The sequence below is a fragment of the Scylla paramamosain genome, unplaced genomic scaffold (assembly GCF_035594125.1).
Source record: "Scylla paramamosain isolate STU-SP2022 unplaced genomic scaffold, ASM3559412v1 Contig139, whole genome shotgun sequence".
NCBI lineage: Eukaryota > Metazoa > Arthropoda > Malacostraca > Decapoda > Portunidae > Scylla > Scylla paramamosain.
The window spans coordinates 25127-45000 of record NW_026973804.1 but is presented as its reverse complement, the minus strand read 5'-3'; the positions used below and the strand labels follow the sequence as shown (position 1 = coordinate 45000).

At 40.1% G+C, this 19874-nt stretch overlaps 1 pseudogene; it reads left to right on the top strand.

Annotated features, from left to right (window-relative positions):
* LOC135099507 (dnaJ homolog subfamily C member 2-like) overlaps positions 1 to 19616 on the top strand; it is a 34151-nt pseudogene extending 14535 nt beyond the window's left edge.
* Positions 19617 to 19874: the final 258 nt, after the last annotated feature.

Sequence of the window (19874 nt, the reverse complement as noted above, 5' to 3'; positions counted from 1 at the left end):
TTTCTAGCTTAACCTAACTTTACCCAACCTAACTGAAAGGCGAGTCCTGTCCCCCCTTTAAAGACACTAATCCAGCTTAACCAGTGCATCTTTCTCCAGTGGATGCCCCCATTAAGAACACTAACTTAACTTAACCAGGGGGCTTTTGTATGTAGATGAGAATTTCTCAGATGATGTTTTGGTGTATAGTCTCTGCAACAACATCTCTTTATCTTTCATGGTCTGTCTCTTTGTGTGTGTGTGTGTGTGTGTGTGTGTGTGTGTGTGTGTGTGTGTGTGTGTGTGTGTACTTTTTAGAGATGACCTTCTAGTTGTTCTTCTCTTATGGTATTTTTCTTTTCTGTCTCTTTCTGTACAATATGTCCTTTATTTCCTCAGCATCCTGAATGGTATTCTTGGTAATATCTGTTTTATTTTCTCTCTACCTCTCCCTTCCACAGCACTCATCCAGGTGGAGGTAGAACCAGTGGGACGATGGTTCCACATATATGAGGCACGGCGTCTGCGGGGCCACCTCACCTCCTCAGTTGGGGAAAGTGAAGAGGAGAGTGAGGAGGAGGAGGCTCAGGAGGTGGAGGTGGACGATGACATACACTATCTTCGCTCTCTCAACCCAGCAGACTGGAAGGTGAGAACTCAGCCAGCATGGTCCAGTCATAGCAACATAAGAATGGAGAAGACTGCAAAAGATTGGCTGGCCTACACTGGATAACTCCTGTACTAACCATGAAAATCTGTTATCCTCCTCTTCCCCATGCAGTCAGCCTTCCTATTGCCATCTGGCCTCTATATGCATATGCCTAGTCATCTAACCTCATGATATCACTTATGGTGTAGGTGCTGACCACATGAATGCTAAGCCTGTTCTATTTGTCCACTACTCTGTGAACCAGTTCTTACTAAGCTCTTTTCAAAACCTAAACTTATCTAGCATATATAGTTCTGTCTTGATTGTTCACTATGAGAGCATCACTTACCTCTGTCATTTATTTGATTAGTATCTTTCTTTTATATATTGATACATTTCTACAACATTGCCTTTCAGGACCAGGATCATTATGCAGTACTGGGACTCCGAAAGCACAGGTACAAGGCCTCTGATGATGACATCAAAAGAGCGTGTAAGTCCTGGTGGCATCTGGAGCTAGAGTGTATAGTGTACTGAGTACCAAGTTTTAGTGCACCTGCTGTTTGAAGGTATTTTTATAGTGCCAGTTTTCAGTTGCAGTGTCAGCCCTTTTAGTCTTGGTATTTTTATTTTATTTGTATATTTTCAATAACTACATTTTATTTGTGCCTTGCTATGGATGTATGTGGTTGGCTTTGCTATACCAAAGCTCCTGGGGTGTAGTATGGTGGTTTGAGACTATGACTATGGCCACACTGGCAATGGTTGTGAGCAAGCAGGTGAGTGTGATAAATGGTGAGAAAAGTGGGAGCATTGTACCAAATAAGTGTGGCCACACTGACAGTGAGTGGGCGTGGGCGAGCTGTGTCTTCCTGTGGCCCACAGCGAGGAGCATTGTCAGTTGACTTTTGTCAATCATCTGGCACAGGCAGTTTGTTGCCTGCTATTGACATTGCATGGCTAATTATTGAAGTTTTGCTCACACCAATCATTTGGGATACATTTGCTAAAGTAGAACCCAAAGGGAATGCCATCATGTTGTTTGTAGTAATTACTATTAATTATGAAACCATGCCCATAACTGTTAGCTTTAACAAGCTCTTGAATTGTAGCTAGGTGGTGCATACAGAAGAGCAGAGAGAATGTGTCTGAAGAATAGTTGGCGCCCCTATGGCTATGAGTGTGAATGATATTTGTAAGAGTGTGTGGTGGTTTGTCTGGGCCACCCCATGTGGGATTGGCAACCTGATATATAGATAGATAGATAGACATTATATTTTCTGATCATTGGTTTTATGCTAAGATATCTGTAAGTCTAATATAATAATTAGCATTCCCTTTGGTACGTGCTTAAAACAGGATGACCCAACACTTGGGTAAAGGAATGAGAGTGCAGCATTAGTGTGCACTTCCGTCCATTGTGTTACTCCTCACAGACCGCACGATGGTTCTGTGGCACCACCCAGACAAGCGGCGAGCAGCTGGGGAGGAGGTGAGGGATGACGATGACTACTTCACCTGCATCACCAAAGCCTATGAGATTCTCGGGGACCCCATCAAGCGACGCTCCTGGGAGTCGGTGGACCCAGAGTTTGATGACGAGGTGCCGGCTGTCAGTGCACACAATAAGGCAAACTTCTTCCAGGTAAGCGCTGATCCCCACTAAGAAGAAAATTTATTCCACAAAGAATTCAAAGGTCTTTTAACTCCATGTCATACTGTAATGTCAAATATATGTGCACACAAGGCAAGCGCTAACTCCTATTAGGAAGAAAAATGACTCAACAAAGAATTGAAAGTTCAGTATTCATTGCTATTTGGTACATCTTTTCTTTACCACTAACCACTCTGGGACAATTCTTCACATTCTACAGCCATCTCCAAACATTATACTGGCTAGAAATTGCAAAAAATCTATTCCTTTTCACCGCTTTTTTCTTGCAGGTGGTTATAAAGATTGTATACATTACTTGTAGTGGTGTGGATGATTACATATCACTGAAGGGATTAACTCCATCTCATATTGTAATGTCAGGTCTATATATTAGATTATATAACTCTCTCTCTCTCTCTCTCTCTCTCTCTCTCTCTCTCTCTCTCTCTCTCTCTCTCTCTCTCTCTCTCTCTCTCTCTCTCTCTCTCTCTCTCTCTCTCTCTCTCTCTCTCTCTCTCTCTCCATCTTCTTCAGTCTCCACCACATCTTTGTAAGGCACAGTGTTGCATTGCAGATTTTCACAGGGGTGTTTGAGTGCAATGCTCGTTGGTCCACCCACAAGCACGTTCCTGGCTTGGGCAAACCTGATGACACCAAACAAAAGGTCAGTCCAGATTAGCAGATTAAGTAACTGGAGAGAGTGATTGGCCTGTACAGTCACATCAATCTCCCTTGTACTGTTTTAGAAGTGAGATTACTAGTAGCAGAAATGCAAGTAGATATTTGGTGACAGTTTACTTTTTATAGTTACCATCATCATATGCTATGTTGATGGAAAGATAGACCAGTAATTTTGAAAGTTTGTTTAAAATATCATACACTATAATTTTCCTCAGCATAGAGGGTCCAGTAACTTACACATAAAACATCATTTCAAGATTTCTTTATGAATAGTGTTTATTTTGTATTGTTAACCGACTTAATTTTCATCACTGTGCAGGTTGATCGCTTCTATGGATTCTGGTACGACTTTGATTCCTGGCGAGAGTTTTCATATCTGGATGAGGAGGAAAAGGAGAAGGGACAGGAGTGAGTCTTCACTATTTGTATGTCTGGTCTTTTTAGAGTTATGTGTATTCCACTCCAGCCTTGCTTTATCTTCCCAAAGGCAGCAAAAATGGTGAAATTTGTATCTTGAAACATTAACATTGAATAAAATTTTAATTGAATAAGGAAATAATGCCCAAACTTAAGCCTAGACTTGACATTGGAAAAAATAACAAGAAAATTTAATATGGCTAGACAGAATACCCAGACTTATGGCAAGGAAAACTGGCACCGACATTGTTCTGATTGCTTTAACTGGTCATTTTAGTTTCTTTGAATATTTTGTAACAGTGCAATGTGACTGCAATGTTGTGGTCGCCTTCCCTTCTTTAAATCAGTCAATCTTGCCAGCCGGGAGGAGCGTCGATGGATAGAGAAGCAGAACAAGGTAGAGCGAGCGAGGCGTCGGAAGGAGGAGATGGGTCGATTGCGCAGGCTAGTTGACAATGCATATGCCTGTGACCCAAGGATAGCCAAGTATGTTTCGTTACTTATTACTGATTTCGTGTATTTTCGTTGTATCCCAATAAAAGTTGAAATTTTGTGCATTATCCCAAGAGATATTTATCACAAGGAGTACTTTTTTCTGTTGTTACATAATACTTCAAATTTCATTTTGATGGAAAGGTTTATGATGATTTAGATTGCAAAGAAGCTGTTCTTGTTTTACTTCTGACTCCTTATGAGGGAAAAATTAATTCCTGCTTTTGCTGTCTACTTCTGTAGCTAAAGAATGGGTAAGTTTATAGAAAAAGAGGGAAAGAGATGAAGAATTATATATATATATATATATATATATATATATATATATATATATATATATATATATATATATATATATATATATATATATATATATATATATATATATATATATATATATATATATATATATATAATTTTTTTAAGATTTAAAGAAGAAGACAAGGAAAGAAGACTGGCTCAGAAAAAGGCTAAAGCAGAGGCAATCAGGCAAAAACAAGAAGAGGAGGAGAGGGTGAGTGCACATTGTGATCTCCAGTATTAGCACCAGGCCAATCTCTAACTACTCTCGGACACATATATGCATTGATTTCTACAACAGACCAAGGCTTCACATTTTTCTCATTGATTTGTATTTTTCATGTCTTATGCTCGGAAATGCCATATATTTTGAAATACCATGCTATGTTGTCTTTTTTTTGAATGATATGTCTTGCTAATGTGTAAATTTGGTGTTTTCAGGTAAGGCAGGAAGCTGAGGAAGCAGAGAGAAAGAAAAGAGAAGCAGAGGAGGCAGAGTAAAGAGCAAAACAGGAGGTAGAAAAGAAGGAAAGAGAGGTGCTGAAGAAAGCATTCAAAAAAGAGAGGAAGGTGAGGAGGAGGGTAGAATCTGCTTGACATGTAAGAACTTACCACACACTTGTCTCTGTGATCGCTAACATAATCAAAAATTCTCCTGACAAATATATTGAATTTTCGTGGTGCACTTTCTTTCTAGTGTGTTCTAACTGACTGTCTTCAGCCTCTTTTTCATCACTGCAGTGTTGAGTCTCTTGCTACCTCCTACTGCTATTTTCATGCCAACTGCTCTTCTGATCTTGCTAACTGCATGCCTCACTGCACAAGTCTTTCTTCTTTCTTTCATCTCTATTCTGTCTACCTCTTTAATGCAAGAGTTAACCATCATTCTCAATCATTCATCCCTATCTCTGGTAAACTCTGGAACTCCCTGTCTGCTTCTGTATTTCCACCTTCCTATGACTTGAACTCTTTCAAGAGCGAGGTTTCAAGGCACTTACCCTGTTTGTTTGACTAACACTTGACTGTGTTCAGGAGCCAGCACCTCAGTGGGCCTCTTTCTTCTTTTTTTTTTTTTTTTCAGTCTTTGTTGTCCTTGGCCAGTGATCCTCCAATATATATATAAAAAAAAAAATAATAATAATAATGATGATGATAATAATAATAATAATAATAATAATAATAATAATAATAATAATAATAATAATAATAATAATAATAATGATCCCTGGCTATGGCAAGCAAGCCCACTACATTATATCCTTTCCTCCTCCTGTTCCTTTCCTCTCCCCTTTCACTTTCATCTTGTCGCAGTCCTCCCTTCCTGTCACCTGCCCCTATAGTTCTCATGACTCATGCCTGGAGCCATCATTCTACCTGGCAAGTCTTTTTTTTTTTTAATTTTTTTTTTTTTTATCATTCATTTTAAGGCTACAAAATTTGCTAAAAAAAAAAAGAAAAACTAAAAAATGAAACTCTACCCACTTTCATCTTCTGTAACATTTCACATTAAAATATTCTCATTCATTATATACTTTCAGATTTATATTTTTTTCCTTTTTCTTTGATGTCATTTTTTAAATGATTTTGATACAGTTCCTGTTCATAAGGGGCTGAGAGGACTGCATTTGTATTAGAAAGATGGAAAGAGCATTAAATTTAGTGTTCAAATGTGTAAATTAATTTGGAAACTAAAAAAATATATATACAAATTATGATTGCCTGTATTTTGTTCACGTAAATAATTTTAAAAAGCAACGTGAAATAGAATAAAGCACACATTCTTTGTCATTGCATAGATGTGATGGTGACAGTGATAAAGAACATCTCTGTATCTGTCTATCTTTATTTGACACCTCTTGATAAATACTCCATGAGGACATAACTGCAACAGATTTCTCTATTTAGTCCTGCCCTTGTATTCCCTTCCTCTTTGCTCTGAACTTCACATACTCTCTCTTCACCCTTTCCTCACATATTTCAGTAACATTTTTTATGCAAGATCTTTGGTCAAGGGCAATAAAAAGGGGGGAAAGAAAGTCCACTGAGATGCTAGTCCCAAAAGAAAGATCGTAAGGATTATCCAGAATTGTTGGATAAGTGTTTTGAAAAGTTGGAACCAGCCATTTTAAAGAGTTCAAGTTATAGGAAGGAGGATCTTCTGGAGCAGGCAGGGAGTTCCAGAGTTTACTAGAAAAAAAATAGCAGTAAAAAGATAGCAAGATATGCAACATTGCAGCAATAACAGAGAGGCTGAAAATCATTAGTATATTATCCTCTATTCCCAGATGCTGCGGACTCTCTGTAAGGACAACAGTTACTTTGCATCAGAGGAGGGGGAGCGAGTGCAGACCATGACAGATGTGGAGCTGCTGTGTGAGGCACTGGAGCTGACCCGCCTGGAGGAACTCAACAAGGAACTAGCACAAGTGGCCCAGGACAAGATGCAAGGGTGGGAGGTACTCATGAAGGAGGTGAGGGAGGATCAACAGTAGTAGTAGTAGTTAATTGACAAAGGTGAGTGAGAGAGATCAACAGTAGTAGTAATAGCAGTAGTAATTTTTTGACACAGGAGGTGAGTGTGGAGGGCCAACAGTAGTAGTAGTAGTAGTAGTAGTAGTAGCAGTAATTGTTGCTTATATATAAAAAAAAAAAAAAAAAGCATAATTTTTGTCATTCTTAAATCAAAAAATTTCCTAAGCCTTGAACCCAAAAGCTGCTCCAACAGACATATGGGTATCTGCATCACTTTTGAAATTAACTATGTTAGGTCTATTTAAGTCATGTTACATTACCTTATCTGATTAGCTAAATCCAAAGTAGCATAAAGCAAGCTAATCTAAATTAGAACAATCCACCCCAAATGATCTGGATATTCTGTATGACCTGTTTTCCCTAGGATAGTCAAACCTTTCAGACTATTTCTCCACTGATAGTTATGATTAGTACAAGGAGTCCTTGGTGTATGACAGTCTTGACTTTTGTCCTTCATATGTTTCTTTTACAGGCACAATAGTTATGTGTTTATGTCCTAGACTATGACTTTACAGTACAACAGTATTAGTATTAGTGATTGACATACTGCAGGTAGCTTACTTATGCTGGTTCTGACCTATGCAGAAAATCAGTTTATAACATGGCATAGGAACAGAACTCTGTCATAACTTGAGGACCCCCTGTAACACTTCTTTGCCTTCTCTCTCTGTTGTAGGTGAGTGAGGTGCGCAACAGGATCAAAAAGGAGAGGGAGGAGGTGCAGCAGCGGCAGGAAGGGGAGGGGGGTGGAGGAGGAGGGGAAGGTTCATCACTCAAAGTCTGGAATCAAGATGACCTCCAGCTGCTCATCAAAGCCGTCAACCTCTTCCCTGCCGGCACAACAAAGAGGTGAGCTGGTTCATGTGTGTGTGTGTGTGTGTGTGTAAATTGCTTCTTTTTATATATTTTTTGATATCTTATTATTATTGGTGGTCCACAAGGCTGTCCCTTTCCACTGGGGCTGACAGGGCTAAGAGTGTGAATGACGTGTCATTCACCTACATTCGTCTGCTGGTCACCAAACCAGCTGTTCCCCATATGGAAAGAGGTCAGAGCTTGTAGTGATTGATCTTTGGGTAGGACTGAGACCATTCACACACCGCACACTGGGACAGTGAGGCCATAACCCTTCAGGTTACATCCTGTACTTACTTGCTGCTAGGTGAACAGGGGCTACACATGAAGAGATTCTCCCAGGACTTGAACCCATGCCTTCTCGGTTGTGAGCCGAGCATGCTGACACTAAGTGGTGTGCATGTGTGTGTGTGTGTGTGTGTGTGTGTGTGTGTGTGTGTGTGTGTGTGTGTGTGTGTGTGTGTGTGTGGTGCCTTGTCTGGGCCAGCTGATGTGAGATTGCTGGCCTAGTATATAAATAGATGGGTTTTTTAAGCTTTAATATTTTATTTGATTGATATATTGCCTTATTCTTGTGTTTCCATGTGTGTTTTAAAATGACTAATATCAAGGTTGTTATCTGATCCCTACTACTGTTCTCTACATACACACCATTTAGGTCTTCACGTGGTATGGGGAATATAACAAAGGTGACATTTATAAAATTCTCAGGATCATAATTAGGATAGAACAAGACACAATGGGTTCAAGCTTGAAAATAGTTAGAGAGGAAGAAATTGGTCCTCAGATGGAGTAGTAGATGAATGGAATGGACTCAGTAATCAGGTTGTTAGTGCTGAGTCATTGGGGAGCATTAAAGGATTAGACAAATTTATGGATGGGAATGATAGGTGGATATAGGTAGATATGTTTCATACAAGGATGGCTTCTTGCAGCTCCCTTAATGTTAGGTTATGTTTTTATGCATTGCTGTACTTAGAGGAACTCTTTGAACCCTCCATGCTGCAGGTGGGAGGTTGTGGCAGAGTATATCAACCAACACAGCCACCAGCATCACCAGGCTGGCCAAGGAGGTGCTCAATAAGGCCAAGGAGCTGCAACACTCAGACAAGCACATGAGGGAGGCAGCCAACAAGAATGCCTACCACAGCATGGAGAAGGCACAGGCTCGGCAGGTGATCAGCGACGCCACAGCCTCCCAGAGATATGACAGTGAGTTCTTGCTGTTATGCTGACATTCAGATAATTCTTTTGCATCTTTGTGTAGTTTTATATCATGTTGATGCTTGGGTAATTTCTCATTTCTCTTTTTATACTAATTAATTATTACCATGAGTCTTCTCTGTATGAACTCAAGAGCTTTCTCCCTTCTCTGTGTAACTGCTGTGAATTGTCTTTTAGCTCTATGCAATATCACCAGCTGAGCTGTGAATCAATTCCAAGATATTTTAAGAAAAAACATGTTTTTAGGCTGATGTTAGATCTTTCCTTTGTGCAGCACCACAGGAGATGCTGGGGATGAACACTGCTGCTTGGGGAGCTGAGGAACAGAGGTTGCTGGAGCAAGCCCTCAAGACCTATCCAGTCTCTACTCCTGACCGCTGGGACCGCATTGCCAAGTGTGTCCCCAACCGAACTAAGAAAGACTGCATGAGGCGCTATAAAGTCTGTATATGTGTGTGTGTGTGTGTGTTTGTGTGTCTGATGATGTGTTGCTTGCTATTCCCTGTATGTGAGATTGTGGAGAAAACAAATCAGGTTTATCTTGTTTATGGAGTGACACACTCTTTCTCTCTCTCTCTCTCTCTCTCTCTCTCTCTCTCTCTCTCTCTCTCTCTCTCTCTCTCTCTCTCTCTCTCTCTCTCTCTCTCTCTCTCTCTCTCTCTCTCTCTCTCTCTCTCTCTCTCTCTCATGCATTTATCTTTTGATCTGCTTTTATCTTTGTGGTCCCTCCATAAATGCATGGAGATGTAAGTGCTATGTGTGTGTGTGTGTGTGTGTGTGTGTGTGTGTGTGTGTGTGTGTGTGTGTGTGTGTGTGTGTGTGTGTGTGTGTGTGTGTGTGTGTGTGTGTGTGTGTGTAGTGAAGGTTTTATATATGTGTGTGTGTGTGTATGTATGTAGTGAAGGTTTTATATAGTGCACAGTAGACACTGATGTTATTGTAACTTTTAAGTCTTATTCTCACATGATGGCATTTCAGGAGCTTGTTGAGATGGTGAAGGCAAAGAAGGCGGCTCAGGCTGCTGCAGTGGGAAAAAAGTGAGGAGCCAAACCCTGCTGTCTTCTTTCCTTTGTGAGTTCAGATGTAGCAAATTCTTGTAGCTGTTGTGTGAAGCAATATTGCTATCTGAAAATCTATCTCTTGTTCTATTTTTAAGCATTATGTCTCAGCAGTGCCACTTTTGGACTACCTGAATTGGAGGGGCAGCTACATATATTGATGGGGACACAAAAGTGTAGCTAGGGATCTGTTTCTTTCCCCTCCACTTCTCCCTTTCTCTCCTTTATAACCTCATCCCCCAACTCTTCCATCTCTTCCATCACACTTCACTTCCACTGCTTCCAATAAGTTGTCATGCAAAAAGCAAAATTAACACTTGGAAAAGTATTTTTAAGTGCTATGGGAAAACTGCTAATATTGAAAATTAATGTTGATAAGTGCAGAATTCTATACATTGCAGAAAGCAGATGCAAAACAGCATGTGCTTTTCCTTATCATCATAGTGTAGCTCTGGAGGACAGAAGGGCAATCTCCATTAATATGGCAGTAGCCACAAGGAAGCCACTTCCTGAAGAATGAATGGATCTGTGGCAGTTGTATAAAAAATTACAAGACGTGTGAAAAAGTGTGCGGTGATTGTGACTATAATAAGAAGTAATATGCAATGATGACCATGTGATTGCATACAAATGTGTACCTTCTTAATTTTCTAAAGGAAAACTACAGTCTTAAGTTTGATTTTAAAGTAACACTAAATTTACAAGGTGGGTAAGAGTAAAGATGCCACATGAAGAGCTGCAGGTAAATGCTGTGATTAGTGTAGATCCTAATGAAGAGTTACCATAGAAAATACACAAACATCATTGAGACAATAGTTGTGACTTAACATGCTTATACACATTCACAGGTCCTTGATACACATGATTCAAGCCTGACACTTGAGGAATATTACTTTGTAAGTAATGGAGGTGCAGCTCAGAGGTGTTTCAGAATATAGCTCTCAGTGGCTGATGCATGGAATAAGTTCATGATGTGCGATTCAGTACCTCAAATAAGTGACTCAGTCTGTGATATAAGTAATAATGCAAGCTGTTGAATCATGGATGTGCGCCTCAGAATGTGTGACCTCGTAGCTTTGCCCGGACCAGCATAGTCAACCCTAACCTAGGCCAACACAGCCAGTAATAGCTTTGTGAAACACCAAAATATAGATAATCATTATTATCATCTGCAGCCACCATGCTCACCCACCACCTACACAAAATTTAATGTCTTCCACTGGTATATATATAATATATATATATATATATATATATATATATATATATATATATATATATATATATATATATATATATATATATATATATATATATATATATATATTATATATACATATATATATATATATATATATATATATATATATATATATATATATATATATATATATATATATATATATATGGTCATGTGTGTGTGTGTGTGTGTGTGTGTGTGTGTGTGTGTGTGCTATAATTTTTGTTCATTGTTCGCATCTCGCTATGCACTCTACCTTCCATCATATCTTCAGTTTTAAGCCTTTCGTAACGACATCATAAATTTGTGGTTTGACTTTTATTTATTTATTTATTTATTTATTTTGTAGATCAAACCTGCTGTTTGGGTGTTCCTTTTTCACGTGATCGCATATCAGGGTCTTCTTTGAAGTATAAAGCACCACGTTATCTGCGACCTTTGATTTGTGACAGATATCATATGGTCATTATTAATAAAAGGAAGCAGATGGTAATAGTGAACTGCATTACATAACCACGCATCTGTCGCTTTGATAAACCAAAATGCAGTATTTCTGCTACTACTACTACTACTACTACTACTACTACTAGTAGTAGTAGTAGTAGTAGTAGTGGTAATAGCTGTAGTAGTACAAATACTATTTCATATGACACAGAGACATGAGAAATAATAATAATAATAATAATAATAATAATAATAATAATAACAGTAAAATTATACGAACTTAACACTGTTAGGCTCGTAGTGCGGAAGGTTGGCGGGCAGTAGCGGCCAATCAGACAGACGGACGTGTAGGGGAACTAAAACTACAGATAGCGACCTGATATCTACCCCGCCAGCCTTCATGATTGCGCTGAGGTACCCCGCCACCCAGATAAACCTCATTTGGCCCCAAGCCCACTGCACACACACGGTAATTCTTGTAGTGGTGTAATTGTAATGGGCGATTGTTGTTTATTTACTAAGTGGGTGGTAGTGTGTAGGATTGAGATCGTGGTGTGATGGTGGGTTATAGTGGGGGTGGTGTGGGTTATTGACACTATAACGCAACACTGCACACACAAACAGACGGTAAATTTTCTAGTGAATGTAGTAGTAATGGACTGGTGTGGGTTATGCATATTGAGAAATGGGTGGTGGTTGGTAGGATTGAGGTCATTACTATCGGAATGGGGCTGGTGGTTGTGGAGAGTACTGTGGGATACGTACACTTTATATTAAGCAACACAACACACGTTACCTCATTTCCACACACAACTCGCCCCCGTGGACAGTTATGGTTTGTCATTTGCCAGTCATCCTCTATTTATACTTGTACACGTCAAGACGAGCCCTGCGGCAGACAAAACAGACTTAGTACTGAGTGATGACAAGCTCTCAGGTGCTGGTTTGTTTATCTCCCTCAGTGCGGTGATGTGACTGATTTTGTGGCGTCAGCTGATAGTCTGAGGTGGCAATGGTGGCATCTGTCAACAGCAGTCGGGTGTCTCCTGCAACAGTGAAAGCATTTGTAAACAAAGTCAAGTGCCACGTGAGAGCCTTGACTTTCTTGTCTGTATAGCTGTGTAAATAGGGTGAAGCGGTTCTTGGCTTGTGTTGTCTTTAGTATAGAAATGCTTAAACTTTTAGAGAGGATGGCTTGCTGCTGTTGACAGTTGCCACTTCACAGACTGAGAATGATGCCTTCATACTGTAAAAATCTTAAACATTGCAACAACACAATAGGTATAGAAATTAATTGCAGTACTGTATTGTAGGTTAAAAATTGCACATGTATGGGAATGAACATGTGGCAATGGAAGTTGTGGCTGTCTTGAGCTGTTTTATCCAGTACACTCATCATAGGGCCTGGGTGAGCCACAGGTTGTGATGTATGGCAATACACTTCTCATCAGTGATCAAGCTTTTGGAATCACCTTATAGAAGTATTACAGCATCCTTCTCATTATTATGAGATTTTCATCTTTCTGCTTTGAAACCAGCTTGCAGTGACCTCACATTTCTGGTCAGTCAATCTCTGCTTTAGCAAGAGTGACTACAATGTTTCATTGAGTGAAGAGTCACGTACCGTGACCTTTGAGCTGCTGTAGGTTCAACTCGCTAGTATTGGTTAGAGGCAGTTATGATGTAGGGGCATAAATGTAATGCTTGTGCAGTGCCTCCTTTTGTAACGTGTCATGCCATTCTTGATGTGATCAGTGCAGGATGATAAGACCCGGGTCACATTGACTCCATGTATTAATTGAATCGATCAGATCCTGAGAACGTGAGAGAATGTGAACCAATTCTCATGAGGGTAGAAAGTAAACTGGTAATGTACAGCTCAGCCTTACAGAAACAACATTGCAGATTTATGTCAGTGCACAGATTTACTTATCCTTTAACTGACCATGCAGATGAATTTGTCTGCCCATGAAGCTTATTAAGTAGGAAAAATCTAGTTTTTGCCATGTCTACTTGGATGAATTTGTTGCCTATCATTCTCTCTCTCTCTCTCTCTCTCTCTCTTTCTCTCTCTCCTCTCTCTCTCTCTCTCTCTCTCTCTCTCTCTCTCTCTCTCTCTCTCTCTCTCTCTCTCTCTCTCTCTACTCTCTCTCTCTCTCTCTCTCTCTCTCTCTCTCTCTCTCTCCTCTCTCTCTCTCTCTCTCTCTCTCTCTCTCTCTCTCTCTCTCCTCTCTCTCTCTCTCTCTCTCGTTTTAGGTATTGGGACCATAGCGTCTGTCAGGAGCCAATATATTTTTTGGGATTCTTTTTAATAAGCATTCTTTTCCTCTTTAAAGAACATCTTACAGTTTCATTATCAGATTACTGAGTATAGTGTTTATCACTGAGCTCATGAAATATCTTATCAACTATTTTGCCTGTGATAAGGATTAAGATGATGTGACACTGCTCTACTTGAGATGATATCCTCTCTGTGATATCTATGATGACTCCAACATACATCTTTGATTTTTTTATATTTTTTATGTGATGAGACTGGTTTTGCTGCATCACCATTGATGCATCTGATAGTTTAAGTGTGTCTGCAGATCTTGACAGTTGCTTTTGTGGGATTCTAAGAACTGACTTGCTTGAACAAAAAACTGCCTTGATGCTGGTGACTTATTTGATGATGTGTTGAGCTTTATTTATCACAAGGTACTTGAGGCATTCTCAGTCTGGATATCTGCAGTTTAACGTACATAAGAAATTTACAGCATACATACTTCATTGTTAACTGAATAGTATTGTCTTGTGATCTGGTGCCTGTGTATTTGTTTTTCATATGCTTCCTGTGGGAGTTGTTTCAACACCTCAATAGATTGCTTGCACAAGTTAGTACTTAGACAGAAGGATTGACAGCACACCCATGCTTATGTTCCCTTTTCAGGTGTTGCCCTTTAGGTAGTGAGGAGAGACAGGTACCAGCAGGAGCAGTAGTGGTAACAACAGCAGGATGGGGAGCTTCAGCAAGATCCTGCCATACTCCTGCTATGAGCTCGGCCACTGCTGGAAACACTCGTGCTCCTCAGCCTCCTTTGAAATCTGTATCATTGGGTTCATTGAAAGCATCAAAATCTATGGTGTGGTGTACTTGGTATGTGACCTTTTTTTTTTTTTTTTTATGTTAGAGGGATACTATCCTCATTGTGTCTAGTAAACTGTTCTGGCAACTGCACTGGCTTCCTAAGCTTGATGGAAGTTTAGAATATAATTTAAAAAAGGTAACACTTGGCAGTAAAGGGGTGATTGCGATAAAATATTGCATTGCATCTACTGTAATTTTATTTTGGCTCATTAGAATTATCTACAGTTACTGAAAATGTGTGTGATGGTGTCATTAGATGACAAAATGTTAAAGATTACTGTTACTATATTGGTAAAAAGAGGTGAAAATGGATTATAGCTATGCATAGAACTTTTCATATCAATTACCTTATGCCATGATAGATCTGGTGTAAGTAGAGTGTGAGGTGAAGGGGAATATGATTTTGCTTTCTGGCTTCAAAAGTGGAAGGAAGACTTTGATCAGGAGTTAATAATTTTACTTGCTTGCTTTCTTTATTTCTCCTTTTCTTTCCTTTTTCTTTTGAATTGGGAATGACACTTTGTATTTTGAGGTTTATCTTTGTAATATTAATGACTTGCATTTGTTTGCCTGCAGCTAACCGGTCTTGTGAATGCTCGGAAAATAAGTATGAAGTATGGAAAAAAAGCTCTTGAAGAACTACTTAACATCAGTTTGTTTCCTGACAGTCAATGCTTTTGGGTACATTGGCTCCTACTGTGTTGTCAGGTGAGCATGCCAGATGTGGCCTTTCCCATGCACATGTTGGGGCAGTTTGGAAGTAGTAAGTGTAATATACATGCTATTATACTGAGTGTGTCATGCTTGCTTTTACTCTGGGAAATTATATATATATGAAACCATGGAGTTGCATAACAAAGTAATCTTTTTCTGTTTATTTACTTATTTGTTTATTTATTTTTTATGTTTTTGTGCATGGATAGTCAATTAATTAAGATATAGTATAGTTTATGTGAATGAATACACATTTAAGTAGTCAGTGGTCATAGTGTGTTGTGATCAGCTCCCACAATTCTTGTTACTACACAAACCAAGTATAGTGCATGAGTTCTTGTTGGTTAGTTTGGAGAGAGGAGGTGACCATAGGATATTGATGAAGGACAGCCATTGAAGCACTTCATCATTAGCATATAAAATGACAAAAAAATTAGTATTTTCCAGTTGGAACAAGATAAAATACTGTAAAATTAGTATTTTCCTGTTGGAACAAGATAAAATACTGTAAAATAGAAAATACTGTATTTGACAGTTTATAAGACATATGGGGTTATAAGATGCATCTCAGTTTGGGCAGGCATTGAAAAAAAAAAAAGATAAATAAATGGGTTTAAGCTCTGTATATGAAGTGAAGGATTTAACCTGACATTTGATGCCCTCTCATATGTATTCAGATCCTTCATATGTATTCAGATCTCTCTCTCTCCAGGAGAGAGAGAGATGCTGATTGTTAAAGGCAGTGTGTGAAGCCTGCCCACTGTCTTTGTATATACAGGTTAGGGTGTGTGTGTGTGTGTGTGTGTGTGTGTGTGTGTGTGTGTGTGTGTGTGTGTGTGTGTGTGTGTGTGTGTGTGTGAGTGTTTGTTTGTTTTGTATCCTCCACACTGCTGGTCTTAATCTAGCTTGCCAAACTAAATGAAGTCATCCACAGCCACAGCCTTATTCTTCCTTTCATTTGTATCTACACAGTCCTATGAGCAGCTCCTCCTCCTCCTCCTCCTCCTCCTCCTCCTCCTCCTCCTCCTCCTCCTCCTCCTCCTCCTCCTCCTCCTCCTCCTCCTCCTCCTCCTCCTCCTCCTCCTCCTCCTCCTCCTCCTCCTCCTCCTTGTCTTCCTTCTATTATTCCTGTTTCCTTGTATGTCTTATTCCTCCTCCTCCTCCTCCTCCTCCTCCTCTTAATGTTTTCTCTTTCACTGCTGTTCATGAAAGTGTTGAAGAAATATTATTTATATCTGGCAGTGATCAGACCTCATGTACAGGTGTGGTCCCTTACTACAGACACAGCCTAAGGTAACCTAACCCAATCATTTCAGAAGGTGGAATTTGAGTCGGCCAAGCTTCAGAAATGCAGGAAGGATTAGCGGTGATGACTGCAGGCTGCCATCGACCCGCAGGTAATTACTGTCTATTTGTCTGGTCAACTGTCTATATTTATATTATTCCTGCTGGTCTGGTCTATTTATATTATTCCTCCTGCTGAATCCACTATTTTTCTCCACTAATGTATTATTCCACTATGTCAGCCAATGTTAAATACAGTTACTTTGCATCTTTAAACTTCAGTCTTCCCTTTATGTGTGACAATAACAGTTTCAATCTTGGATATGATATGTCACTCAGTCATTCAGTCAGTCAGTCACTCAGTCACACAGTTATTCATCAATGAGTGAGTCCTACCTTCACTGTATACCCAGTGTGTATACAGTGATAGATTTCACTCACTCACTCACCCCTCCCACCTGCTTCCCACCCCCAGGTCATCACAGGAATCAAATGCAGCATCAGTATGGCTCACCAAACACTTCCCCTCACACTGGTGGTGTTGACCTGCCTTGTGAACACCTGCCCTCCTGTGTTCCTGCCCTTAATAGCCCTCCAGGTGACATCAGGTAAGTCAGACACCTATCTTTCACTTAATAGCTCTCTCAACCCCTAGTGGAAAGGCTACTACTACTACTACTACTACTACTACTACTACTACTACTACTACTACTACTACTACTACTACTACTACTACTACTACTACTACTACTACAGCTGGCCACACACATTTAAAGTCATTTTTTTAATTTTTACAAAGTTTAGACATAGACAGATAGAAGAATTTGTTTGTTGAATGCCTAATTGCCTCATTTCTGGTATTTTAATGATTTTTTAATTGTTAGGCAAGGCGCACATTGAGACGCAGGGCAGCACAGAGCAGGGCAGACGCAGGGCAGGGCAGGGCAGGGCAGCACAGCGCAGCACAGGCGTGGTGCGCACATTGAGAAGCAGGCTGTCGTCCTGTGCGGTAGTGTTGATCATGGCTGTTGCCAAAAATTACTTTGGAAACCTTAGTTCCGATTCCGACTCAGAAAACGAGTTGGAGAAAGTAATGTTATTATATGACATTTGTAGAGCAAAGAGGTCAGTGTGGAGGAGTGAATACTTGGAGAAGAGGAAAACACATGGAGAATTTGCCCATAACTCGTTCTTATAAGTTCCTCTCATATAATCAGGATGACTAGTGTCATACAGCACTCTTTGATGGCGAACAGCCTCTATGAGTTGCTCTGTGGACGACATTGTGAGTACTAAAGAGCAAGTTGCTATCAAGCTGCGCCGCACGTGGCACAGGAAACTGCGTTCGAACGACTGCGTCGCGCTGGCCGGCACAGGTCTGCATCTGTGCTGTGCTGTCCTGCGTGTCAATATGTGTGCTTAGGTTTAAACCGGTGAGATGCAGTTTTCTGCCCTGCTCTGTGCTGTGTCGCCTGTGTTGCCTGCGTCTCAATGTGCGCCCGGCCTTAGGGTGTTCAAGGGTTTTTTTCATAATATTAGTGATAGTTTTGCAGGCTCTGCTTATTTATCTGTCTGTTATTTTATCTATTAATCTCTCAGTTTACCCATTTATCTAAGTATCTGCTGGACCTAACCTAACTAGGCCTATCTCTGCTTGTCTCAATGTCTATCTGTTTACCTAATCTAACCATCTATCTCTCAGTCTATTTAACTTTGTTTAACCATTTATCTATCTCTCTATCTCAATCTATGTAACTAAGTACCTACCTAATCTAACCATCTCTATCTCTCTCTCTCAGAATGTGGATGAGGGGACAAGAGAGCCAGTGTTCCAAGTACCACCACCATCACCACTGCCACCACCACCACCACCACCATCAGGAGCACAGATTCACTGAAGTCTCTACCAAGATTTCTTTGAGTTTTTTGATAAATTTAACTTCCAGGAGAGAGAGAGATGCTGATTGTTAAAGGCAGTGTGTGAAGCCTGCCCACTGTCTTTGTATATACAGGTTAGGGTGTGTGTGTGTGTGTGTGTGTGTGTGTGTGTGTGTGTGTGTGTGTGTGTGTGTGTGTGTGTGTGTGTGAGTGTTTGTTTGTTTTGTATCCTCCACACTGCTGGTCTTAATCTAGCTTGCCAAACTAAATGAAGTCATCCACAGCCACAGCCTTATTCTTCCTTTCATTTGTATCTACACAGTCCTATGAGCAGCTCCTCCTCCTCCTCCTCCTCCTCCTCCTCCTCCTCCTCCTCCTCCTCCTCCTCCTCCTCCTCCTCCTCCTCCTCCTCCTCCTCCTCCTCCTCCTCCTCCTTGTCTTCCTTCTATTATTCCTGTTTCCTTGTATGTCTTATTCCTCCTCCTCCTCCTCCTCCTCCTCCTCTTAATGTTTTCTCTTTCACTGCTGTTCATGAAAGTGTTGAAGAAATATTAGTTATATCTGGCAGTGATCAGACCTCATGTACAGATGTGGTCCCTTACTACAGACACAGCCTAAGGTAACCTAACCCAATCATTTCAGAAGGTGGAATTTGAGTCTCTCTCTCTCTCTCTCTCTCTCTCTCTCTCTCTCTCTCTCTCTCTCTCTCTCTCTCTCTCTCTCTCTCTCTCTCTCTCTCTCTCTCTCTCTCTCTCTCTCTCTCTCTCTCTCTCTCTCTCTCTCTCTCTCTCTCTCTCTCTCTCTCTCTCTCTCTCTCTCTCTCTCTCTCTCTCTCTCTCTCTCTCTCTCTCTCTCTCTCTCTCTCTCTCTCTCTCTCTCTCTCTCTCTCTCTCTCTCTCTCTCTCTCTCTCTCTGTTTGGAATTATACTGTATATTAAGAAATATCATTAAAGAGTGTGTGTGTGTGTGTGTGTGTAAAAAGTGTTTGCATTATTGTGCATTTGATATTATAGCCCCAGGTTCTTAAAATTTTCTGGTTTCATGATTTATAAAGATTGCTATTTTTAATAAAGTTATTGAAATTGTTATTGAGTGTTTGTATTGAACTCTTTAGCTTTGTAATAGTGTGCGTCTCATCATGCATTCATTAATGATGTAGAGTGGAAATGTCCACTCCTATCATGCATAATATCAATGCATTATTGGTTTATGTTGTTATTTGTGTATAAATTGTAAAGTTATGCCAGTCTATTTTAGTACAAACTAAATATCGGCTGGAAGAGAGGACAGGTAATGGCACACTAAAACACAGGAAGGGGACAATGATATAACCATCCAATTTAACA